At 57.8% G+C, this 8056-nt stretch overlaps 1 protein-coding gene across 2 annotated transcripts in view; it reads left to right on the top strand.

The window, feature by feature from the left end:
* Nucleotides 1-24: 24 nt before the first annotated feature.
* The window catches only part of SS18L1 (SS18L1 subunit of BAF chromatin remodeling complex), a 22197-nt gene continuing 14165 nt past the window's right edge, over nucleotides 25-8056 (top strand). For both annotated transcript variants that reach the window (XM_077756828.1, XM_077756829.1), the window contains exon 1: nucleotides 25-136. The gene's annotated coding sequence lies outside the window, so the exon portion shown is untranslated. The remainder of the gene's footprint in view (nucleotides 137-8056) is intronic.

The raw sequence follows: 8056 nt of genomic DNA on the forward strand, positions 1-8056 counted from the left end.
CCCCGGGGTCGACCCGCCCGCCGCGCTTCGCGGCCCTTACTCGCGTGTCACATTGTTTTTCAGCCTGACACCCCGGCCAGCCTCCTCACCTAACAGAAACTTTACCGATTCGCTTTACAGCCTTTCCCCGCGTCCTGTAAGTTTGGCCTTGTGGTTTTACCGAGATAACGCTTACGTGGGTGTGGGGGCGCCTTTGACAGAAGCCTTACGCTTTGGACCTGGGATTTTACGTTTTCTCCTGTTTCTCCTTAGAAGGCAAGTTCAGAAGAAAATCGGTGTTAGCCATTCCCGTTTGAATTTTCTCAGCGTCTCTGGCAGCAGCTGCCCTGATTTCTTTTCCACCCGAGGATTCTCGGGTCAGCAGCACGCCGTGGTTCCCGCTAGCTGCTGCTCTCCCGGCGGGGTGCGCCTGCGTGACCGCGGCCCCTCTTCCGTAGGGACTCGCCGGGACCTTGCGGACCTTGTCCTATTTGCAGACTGCCTTTGCTGCGGCCGGTTTGGGCACGTGGACCTCAGCGAGCCGCGCCGGGAAGGAGAGGACCCGAGAGGTGGCAGAAGGGCAGCGTTCGTATTTGTTTAGCAACCAGCGCCTTCTGCCCGCCTGGCCCTGCTCTCGCGGCTCTGGGGACCTTCCCTCGTTCGTTTGTGGCAGGCAGTTACTGTGTCCCTTTTACAGATCAGGAGACTGAGGCATAGCGAAGCTAAATGTGGTTGCTGTGAAGCGGTTTGCGGGGAGACAAACCCAGACGGTGGCTCCAGGGGCTCCCGTAACGAGGACTGGCGCTCTGGGAGCACTTGGTGGGCAGAGGGTCAAGCAGGGGGGCCCAGAGCCCCACTTTGGCAATCCCGGGGGGGGTCTCCTGGCATCTTGCCTTTTCGGAGCTCGAACGTGATGAGCACAGATGTGGTTTCCAAAGCCCCCTTTGGCCTGACACCCACCTAGTCATCTGCGCCTCGCACTCACCCCAGAAGTCTTCGGGGTTAAAGCTCCCAGAAGTCTTCGGCAAAACCGCGTGCCCGAGTGCCTGCCATCCCCAGGCATCAGGTCCGAAAGAGGGAAACTCGCTGAGCGTTGAAAATGGGGCTTCAGGTTCGGCTCTCGCAGATTTTTGCTGATGGGGTTAGCGGTCGGCGCACCTGCCCTGGGGTTGTGGCGGTGAATGCTGGCCGGCTGTGAGGGGCTGAGAGGTGCAGGCCTTACACTCGTGCTCAGAGCATTGAGGAAAGCCAGGGACTCCTCGGCAGTGCACCTGGTAGCCAGACAGCAGGAAGTATATGGCTTGTCCTCAGTTTGCCTGGCAAACTCCTACTCGGCCTTCAAGGCCCTCTCAGACATCCTGTCCCCCATCTCCTTTGGCAGTTGTGTGGTAAGTGCGGCACTTTGACAGGTCGCTTGGGCTCCCTAGTGTGCACATCACCAAATTATTCTTTGCTGGGCCCCCAGCCTGGCACGCCGCCTGGCACAGCTAGTGTTCGGTTCGCGCCAGAACATCTATGACGCCGGTTCCGTCAGCGGAAGCGTTTGGGGGCAGCAGACGTATTCGTTTCCCGGGGCTGCCACAGTGTGTCATGACCTTGGTGGCTTAAACAACGGAAATTTATTTCCTCACCCTCTGGAGGCCAGAAGGTCCGAAGTGAAGCCATCAGCAGGGCTGGTGACTTTCTAGGGGCTCTCGGGGAGGATTGGCCGTGTTTTCCTCTGCGCTGCTGCTGCTGCAGGCTCGCCGACGCATCACCCCACCCCTGCCTCGGTCATCCGTGGCGTTCTTCTCTGCGTGTATCTTTGTGTCCACGTTGCCCTTTTCCCTTAAGGACGCCACTCATAGGATTCAGGGTTTCCTCTACATCAGCGTGACCTCGCCTTGAGTTCGGGTACATCCGTAAAGACCGTGTTTCCATATCAGACCACGTTGGCAGGCACTGGGGGTTGGGGCTCGAACGAAATATCTTGAGGAACACAGTGTAACTCGTAACGGCGGGCGCGTGGGGGAGGAATATTCCAGACAAGGAGAACCAAGGAGCGAGAGTAGAAAGGGTCTGAAGATCCAGGGACTTGCGGCAGTTCCCGCACATGGTCTGCATAGACGGATGCGGAAGATTGAAGGGGTCAGGGTGGTCTTGCCGCCGGTCTGCATGGAGCAGGTCACGGGACCCGAACCGGAGGGCAGGGAGAGCGGCCTGGTCTGGGAGTCATGGCTGAGCGCCCTGGTGGTTTCTCCGGTGGCGACCAAACCGTTTCAGTGCAGGGGGAGATGGCTGCCCGGTGCTCGTGGGAGAACCATAGGGCACGTGACTTTGCCAGGGAGCCTGAGGCGGAGACGGGCAGCATCCCCACGAACCGCAGCGTCCCCAGAGCTGGCGAGCCGCCTGCAGGCTGGGGCCTGCGCGGGCCGCTGTCTGCTGGCTTGGGGCCAGGGGCTCCCCGCTGCCCAGCTCTGCGCTGGAGGGCCGTGTGGCTGGGCTTGGGCCACACGGAGGGGGCCGCGGACACCAGGCCTTGGCTGCCGGCCAGGCACCTCTTTGTTTCTGGGTATACAGCAGTTGCTTAATAAACGTTGAGTTTTATCATTACTGCTTGTGTTGGTTTTCTTAATTCATTTTCTTGGCTAGAGGGGGGATGGATCCGTGTCTTCTCTCTCTGTCCCCCAAGCACGCTGTGCAGGGGGGAGACAGGCTCTGTGGGAGCTGGACAGACTTGCCGGACAGGTGGGCACCGGGGGTGTCTGCTGGCGTGCGTCCGGTGTAGAGAAATGAGACCCGTGAGGGCAGGGGCCGTGCCCGGGGCCTGAGTCAGGGAGTGGTCAGCACCACACCGGCCCCGCCCCACGGTCCTTCGTGCCCAGCGGCAGGGGTCAGGGGGCGCAGAGGTAAAGGATGGCTGTCTGGGGGGGGGGTGCAATGTGTCCTCAGACCTAGAGTGTGTCTTAAAGAGTGTGAGCTGATTTGGTAAAGGAGGTAAAATTTGCCATTTTTAAAATTAGCTGTCCTGCAGCTGCAAGGGGCTTGCGGACGNACCGAAAACCTTCGCCCCAGCGAGCAGAGCCCCAGTCACGGGAGGCACGGAGCCTGTCTTTGCATCCCCAGGGGCGGGAGGGGGTGAGGCCAGGGCAGGGCCAGCCCTGGGGCCAGGGGACCCGGTGGAGCCGCAGAGGGAGCCAGGGCCTGGGGTGCTGTGGGTCGGTTGTGCGTGAGGGCGCTGCTCCGTGAGGCCCTGAGTGCCGCGCCCGTGGGGAGGCGTGAGGAAGCACGATCTCAAGGCGGGAACAGCCAGGCCTGTGCCCTCTGCCCTGTGAAACGTGGCAACAGACCCTCCTGCCAGGAGGGAGAGGGCAGCGGCCGGGGTCTGCCATGTGACACTAACAGGTGTCCCCACTGGCATTCTCGTGGCTCTAGTCCTGTGCCCCTAACCTGTCCCCCGGCCATGGGCCAGAGCCCGAGCACCTGGCCCGTGTGCTTGGAGTCAGAGCTCTGTGAACAAGGAAGTGCCGCCCACAACCCCAAGGTGCAGGAGTGGGGGGACTTGGCGCCGACGTCCCCAAGTCCTGCAGGACCCATGCACCATGACTGCTCCCCCTGCCACGCGAACATGAGGGAAGCCAAAAGGCTTCAGGGAGAAGGTGACAGATGTGGGTCCGAAGAGGGCTCCTGTAACTCGGTCCCTTTGTGCGTGACCGACATGGCCCTGTGCAGAAGGCACGGCCTTGATGGGTGCTTCTGTTCCTTCCCGTGGAAGCTGCTGGAAGATAGGGTGGGGGTGGGGAGGATGGGACCCCACGGAACGCCAGGGGCCGTGGAGCTTTCTGGGTTCAAATTCTTCAATGGATAGGCTCCTGGGCTGAGCCTTCCTGTGCCTCGGTTTCCTGGTTTTCGATGCGGACGACGACGGGAGTTTCTCGGAGGCTGTGGCCACGGCTAAGCACGGCGACCTGGCACCGGACAGCGCTTGGCATCGTAACGGAGAGTCCTCTGCATTTAGAGCGGACGCTTGACCATGATTTATCCGGGGCGTCCTGCAGAGGGCGCGACAGTCCCATCCCAACCGCATGGGACTGCGGGAAAGTCCAGGGTCGCTTGGAGAACACGAGGCCGCTGCGCGCAGACGCGGCGCACCTGGTGCACGCGCACCTTCCTCCTGGAAGCCCCCGGGCCCCGGCGGTCTTGCTGCCCGTGGGGACTGGCACTCGTGAGCGCTTCCGGCACTGAGGACGGGAGGGACCCTGCCCGCACCAAGGAGACCAAAGTGTGCTGTTGTGTTGGCGTCGCGCGTGTTTTCCTACGTCCTTAGAGTCTTTGGAAACATGTTTGGACACGTGTGCCAAACAGAGGTAGGAACTCAAGGCCAGGGCCAGCTCCTCCCAAGGACACTTTGCAGGTAGGGTTTGGGGTATTTTTGAGACCCACGTGCCTCCTTCCCATATTCTGCGGCGGGGTCCCTCCCGTACCCCCTGGTGGCCGCCCCGAGGCCCGAGTGGGAGGAGATGGCAGGCCGGGCACCGGCTCCACTCCTGGTGATGCCTCCCCACTGCCCGGGTCCTGGGCTCCCCCCCCCACCCCCGCCCCCGCGGCAGCCTGCTCCGGGCACTCCCCCATGCGTGCCATCTGTGGCATGGGGGCAGTGGCAGAGGCCGAGAGGAACCCTCAGGAAGCTCCGGAGCTGCGGAGACGTCAGCGGCCAGTAGGGGGAGGCCAGGGTCCCAGAGGTGCCGACCTTGGGGAGAGAGCAGAGGAGCAGGGAGCGGAGAGCGGCTGCCCAAGGACCTCCCCACTTCTCACCAGCCACAGCTCGATGTTGACCTCTGGCTCCTCCCGGTGGTATTGCCAGCCTTTCAAGTCATCTCTTCTCAGGAAGCCTCCCCTCCCGGATCACATCATCTCTCCTCGGAAAGCGTCACTCGGGATCAGGTCCTCCCTCCTCAGAAAGTCTCGCTCTGGATACTGTCATCCCTCCTCAGAAAGTCTCATTCGGGATCCAGTCATTCCTCCTCAGGAAGCCTCGCTCCAAATACTGTCACCCCCCCTCAGAAAGTCTCACTCGGGATCCAGTCATCCCCCCTCAGAAAGCCTCGCTTTGGATCTGGTCATCCCCCCTCAGAAAGTGTCACTTGGGATCCAGTCACTTCTCCTCAGAAAGCCTTGCTCTGGATTTGGTCATCCTTCCTCAGAAAGTCTCACTCAGGATCCAGTCATCCCTCCTCAGAAAGTCTCGCTTGGGATCCAGTCAGCCCCCCTCAGAAAGCCTCGCTCTGGATTTGGTCATCCTTCCTCAGAAAGTCTCACTCAGGATCCAGTCATCCTTCCTCAGAAAGCCGCTCTCAGGATCCAGTATTCTTTGGGACCCCAAAGAGTAAACAGTATTGTTTGGGATCATGTTATCCCTCCTCATAAAGCTTTACTCAGGATCCAGTCATTCCTCCTCAAAAAGTTGCTCTGGATCAGGCTGTTCCTCCTCAAAAAGTCTGGCTTGAGATCAGGTCATGCCTCCTCAGAAAGCCTCACTTGGGATCATGTCATTCCTCTTCAGGAAGCTTTACTTAGGATCTGGTCATCCCTCCTCAGAAAGCCTCACTCTGGACCCAGTCATTCCTCCTCAGAAAGTCTCACTCGGATCTGATCATCCCTCCTCAGGATACCTTACTTGGGATGATGTCATCCCCCCTCAGAAAGTCTCACTTGGGATCCGGTCATCCCTCCTCAGAAAGCCACGCTCAGAATTCAGTCATCCCTCCTCAGAAAGCCGCTCTCAGGATCCAGTATTCTTCTTCAAACAGTTGTTTGGGATCAGGTCATCTCTCCTCACGAAGCCTCACTTGGGATCATGTTATTCCTCCTCATAAAGCTTCACTCAGGATCCAGTCATTCCTCCTCAGAAAGTTGCTCAGGATCAAGCTGTTCCTCCTCAGAAAGTCTGGCTTGGGTCAGGTCATGCCTCCTCAGGAAGCCTCACTTGGGACCACATCATTCCTCTTCAGGAAGCTTTACTTAGGATCTGGTCATCCCTCCTCAGAAAGCCTCACTTGCAATCTGGTCGTTCTTCCTCAAAAAGCTATTCAGGATCAGGTCATCCCTTCTCAGAAAACCTCACTCTGGGTCCAGTCATTCCTCCTCAGAAAGTCTCACTTGGATCTGGTCATCCCTCCTCAGGAGGCCACACTTGGGATCATGTCATCCTTGTCAGGAAGCTTCACTCAGGATCTGATCACGCCTCCTCAGGACGTCTGGCTCCGGACCAGGTCATCCCTCCTCAGGAAGCCTCCCTTCAGGATCAGGCAGTTGTTCTCCACTGTCCACAAACTTCTGGCCTGTGTGGAGAAACTCCGTGCCATGGTTTTTCAGTTGGTTCTTTTTTGGATCTCTCTTTGTCCTCGGTGTTTTTGGCAAGCTGGCCCCTTAGAGAACCTTCTAATATGGAAATTCACATCCTTTAATTCTGAGAAAATACTTTGAACAAATTTTTGGATGATTTTTCTTCTTGTGTTTTCTTTCTGGAAGTCCCAGAAGAGCTGTTTCTTGCCAGTCAGATCATTCTTTTAATTTTACCTTCTTTTCTGTTTTCTACCATGGTCTTTTTAACCTGCTCTCTAGGAGTTTTTCTCAACTTTATATTCCAACCACGTGTTGATGGTTCTTTGCTGTGGTCAATACAGAACTATCTGTATTGAAAAAGAGGGCCCTCTTTGCTTTGTTTGATGGCATCTTTTATTAATGAGGATAGTCTTTGGGGGGCGCCTGGGTGGCTCTGTCAGTTAAGCATCTGACTTCAGCTCAGGTCATGATTTCATGATGCGTGAGTTCGGGCCCCGCGTCGGGCTCTGTGCTGACAGCTTGGAGCCTGGAGCCTGTTTCGAATTCTGTGTCTCCCTCTCTCTCTGCCCCTCCCCCACTCATGCTCTCTCAAAAATAAACATAAACAAATTTTTTTTAAGTGAGTATAGATAGTCTTTTCATCTTTCGGGGATATGAGTAACGGTTGCGCTTTTCTTACTTTTTGTTTTTCTAAGCTTCCTTCTTGTGTGGTTTGGCATTTGCGGCGGCTTCGGCTTGTCTAGATTGTCTACATCTTGTCTAGTCCGCAGGCTTTCCCGGAGCGCTCTTGCTCAGGGCCAGGGCCCGGGCCCGGGAAGGGGGGGGTGGTCTGGGGCATCAGTGGGGGGCTGCACCCCTGCCTCTGGTGCCCTGGCGCTTCCCTTCTCTGTCACCCCCCCTTCTCTGCCTCCCAGTCTACTGGTGAGCAGCGGGGAGGGTCCTGGGGCCCCTGCCTTCCTGGTCTCTGGGTTCCCAGTGAGGCTGTGTCACATCCGGCACCCCGGGGTCTGCCCGCCAGTTCTAGAACCCTGCTGCCGGCACTGCTGTCTCAGCCCTGCTCTGTTCATGGCCATCTTTCGTCTCTTGCTCACCGGGGTCATCAGGGTTCAGAGGTCAGGGGCCTCCAGTCCACCCTCTGTCACCTTGGGCCTGGCCTTTTTTCTGGGCGTTTATAACTTAACTGAGAGAATGCTGCGTTTTGTGTCCTTTTCCTTGCTACGCTTACAGGACGTGTCCTCGCACGCAGGAAGACTGTAAACTGTCAGCAGCGGCTGCTTCTGCTACAGTCTGCTCAGGTGCTGCCGGCCCTGATTCTTTTAATGTTGAGAAGGACGGTGTCGCGGGGCACCTGGGTGGCTCAGTCAGCTAAGCCTCAGACTCTTGGTTTCGGCTCAGGGCATGATGTCATGGTTCATCGGATCGAGCCCCACGTCGGGTTCTGCACTGGGTTCTGCGCTGTCAGCACTTAGCCCGCTTGGGATAGTCTCTCTCTCACTGTTTCTCTCTCAAAATAAGTAGATTAAAAAAAAAGCAAAGGATGACCCTACAGTGAACGTCCTGATCCTGAACACTCCAGCTCTGCGGCGTGTGTCCTGGGGAGACAACTCCTGCCCGGCAGTTTCAGGCGGGGGGTTTCAGGAAGCCTTTGAGGGGTGGCTTTCAGAGAGAGAGGAAGGTCATTCTAGTTGTTTACCTTAAGTAACCTGGACCACGAGTCTGCATGTGCGATGGGCGGTTTGGCTTCACGGCGGGT

The sequence above is a fragment of the Crocuta crocuta genome, unplaced genomic scaffold (genome assembly GCF_008692635.1).
Source record: "Crocuta crocuta isolate KB4526 unplaced genomic scaffold, BGI_CrCroc_1.0 scaffold613, whole genome shotgun sequence".
NCBI lineage: Eukaryota > Metazoa > Chordata > Mammalia > Carnivora > Hyaenidae > Crocuta > Crocuta crocuta.